The sequence below is a fragment of the Staurois parvus genome, unplaced genomic scaffold, assembly GCF_062004578.1.
Source record: "Staurois parvus isolate SC_StPar_1 unplaced genomic scaffold, SC_StPar_1.0 ptg001110l, whole genome shotgun sequence".
Lineage (NCBI taxonomy): Eukaryota > Metazoa > Chordata > Amphibia > Anura > Ranidae > Staurois > Staurois parvus.
This window is the reverse complement of record NW_028318906.1, coordinates 700,197-702,910: the sequence shown is the minus strand read 5'-3', so window position 1 is coordinate 702,910 and position 2,714 is coordinate 700,197. Positions and strand designations below refer to the sequence as shown.

Sequence of the window (2,714 nt, the reverse complement as noted above, 5' to 3'; positions counted from 1 at the left end):
GCGTCACAGTGCTCCCTCGTATGACCAAACGCAAAACAATTGCGGCAGAACTGCGGCTGGCCTGGGTACCACAGAACCCCTCTATTGGCCCCGATGGAAAAGGCCTGGGGCGGATGGAGCGTGCCCCCGATCCCACCTGCGTCCTTCTTCAACTGGACCCAATACTTGCGCTGTCCATTGAACGTGCCGAAAATATTTGTCTGCATCACTCCACCAGAAACCACTGCGCAGTATCGATACAAGAAAGCCTTAATCTCCTCCTCTCTCACAAACGGGTTATAGAGTTGCACCGTCACAGGGATACGCTGCTTTGACTCACTGGCCAGGAAACAAACGTCCTTCAGCAAAGGATCATCCTCCTTTTCGGTTTTCCTCAACAGGCATGTCCATAGATCCCCAAGACGGAAGAAATTGACATCATAGAAACCGCTCGCCGGAAAAGCTTGCACGCAGAAAATATTTTCGTGGGCGATCCCCAGCAACTCCATCAGAATCTTCTTTTGGACAACATAGAGTCCGCATTCAGCCCTCCTGGCCTCTGGAATAATCACCCGAACGGTGTTTGGGGCATCCGGTGGAACAGGAGCCATCCCACAGCAACGAGCAACCTCCCTTCACCAATCCCTCGGGAGAGGCTCAGGAAAGGTCATCCCTATTCAACGGGTTCAGGAAGCGCCACCCCCTATAGCAGCAAGTCACGCTTGGTATACGTGCCAAGGCCGAGGGCGCTGGTCCCCTACTACCTGCCTTCTGACTACAACCATAAGATCGCAGCCAAAAGGCCGAGAAGCGATAACCGGAAACTCGGGCCTACCCGAGCAGCATCCCAGGCTTGGGGTACCTGGGAAGGCCGAGGGCGCAGGTCTACCGACACCACCTTCCAGCTCGCAACCCCAAGAGATCACAAGCAAAAAGGACTCGCAGTCCGCCACCGCCAACCCACCACCAGCCACCCTAGGGAGACTGGTGGGGGCGATCGCAACCCGTTGCCTGGGGACTAAGCCTAAGGCCAATAGCAGCAAGGGGGGGCCCTCTGAAGAGAGACGCTCCCCCCAAGGCCGACCCTCGGGTACCCCAGGCACCTCCCGACCAAGAAGCAAGGAGCCGAAACTACACTTGATCTTGGCCAAAAGGCCGAGAAGCGATAACCGGAAACTCGGGCCTACCCGAGGGCCGCCCGAGCGGGCAGAGGGGACGTGCTCGCTGAGAGCTCCACGGGCCGGAGGGGGCCCACTCCTCCGCAGGGCTCTTCCAGGTAGCTGGGGCTGCCAAAATTCACACCTCTGGCCCAGGGCCTGGCTCTCCTGCCTCCACTCCCTCCCTGGACACTTGGCTTCCATCCCCTGGGCCCAGCCTGCTGCTGCTCGAGCCCACGTGGGCACCAGCAGGTGCGGCTGGTTTGGGGAGAAATCAGCACGGTCATTTGCATGGCCCCGCCTCTAGGGCCGAGATGACAGATTGATCCTAAGCCAAAAGGCAGAGAAGCAATAACCGGAATTCTGGCCTTTCCAAGGTGCGCCTGAGCCTGCTGCATGGAGCTGCTCACTGAGAGCTCCCCAGACTGCATGGACGTGTGAAACTTCACACCTGTGGCTGGGTGCCTGGGGCCTAGCCTCCACTCCCACCCCCGACACTTTGCTTCCATCCCCTGGGGCCAGAGCTGCTGCCCATTCTGCTCCTCCATCAAAGTGGACAGCTGCAGGTGCTGCTTGTGTCCAGGCAAAATGAGCCCAATCATTTGCATAGTCCCACCTCTAGAGCCAAGTGGGAAGGCGGGCCACTAGAGAGACACAGGCCTTGGCATGGCATCGTTGCGGCTGCTCAAGCGTCCCAGTCAGGCTGAGCAGGGCTGCCAGGCCTCCTTCATGCTACACGCTAGGCTTCCAAGCTGCCTTCCTTTGGACAGAGGGCTTGCGGACTCTCCTCCTTCACTGGCTGATGTGCACGTCCCATCCAGCCCAGAGCATCCAGGCAACACAAGCAAGAAGAGAGCAAGAAAGTGACACAGACATCAACAAAAGCACACAGGCACACCTGGGGTTAAAATAAACTTTAATGGTAGCTATTCACACCTCATTAGCAGCAACACACAAATAAGACAACACAATGAAGCACACTGCTGGCAGGCAGGTGCAAACAGAGTCTGGAGGCGCAAAGCCAAGGCTTGTTGGGACCACTCGAATGGGCCTCACTCCTGTCTTCATCCTGAACTTGCCCTTTCCTTTCCTTCTTGGGGAAAGGAGAGTGACTTTTTGTCATTTTTGTCTGCTTTTGGAAAACTGCATAAGAGATGGGTGCACCGGTCCTGGAGGTACTGCAATACCAGGTCGATGCGTGGAGTGGACAGAGCAAGCTCTTCTTCCATCTCCCTGTTCTAAAAATCCATTTTATATGTGGTCCCCAGATAGGGGACGTATCAGATATTAAACTGCGAACAGATTTTTTTTAAGTCCGCAAACATGCAGATAACAAAAAACCCGTAAGTGTTCACAAAAAATGTGCAAGTGCAAAACACCACACGAAAAAGTGCACTTAGGGGTGTGCTTTGTCCTTCCCCCTCAAAGGGGATGGACCCCTACCCTGATCCTCCGAAGCACAAAGCTCCTGACAGGGACAAGGTTCCCATTTGGTCCTCCTGGCCAAAAGGCCTGGTGGACCACCGTTCCTTGTGTCCAGCCGAAGCCAGACACCCAGTACTTGGTCAGGGGGCTCTC

General features: G+C 56.0%; 1 non-coding gene across 1 annotated transcript; it reads right to left on the bottom strand.

The window, feature by feature from the left end:
- Nucleotides 1-2,289: 2,289 nt before the first annotated feature.
- On the bottom strand, nt 2,290-2,473 carry LOC149440206 (U2 spliceosomal RNA). Its single transcript, XR_016307718.1, has one exon. It is a non-coding gene; the product is annotated as a U2 spliceosomal RNA (small nuclear RNA).
- Between the last annotated feature and the right edge of the window lie 241 nt (nt 2,474-2,714).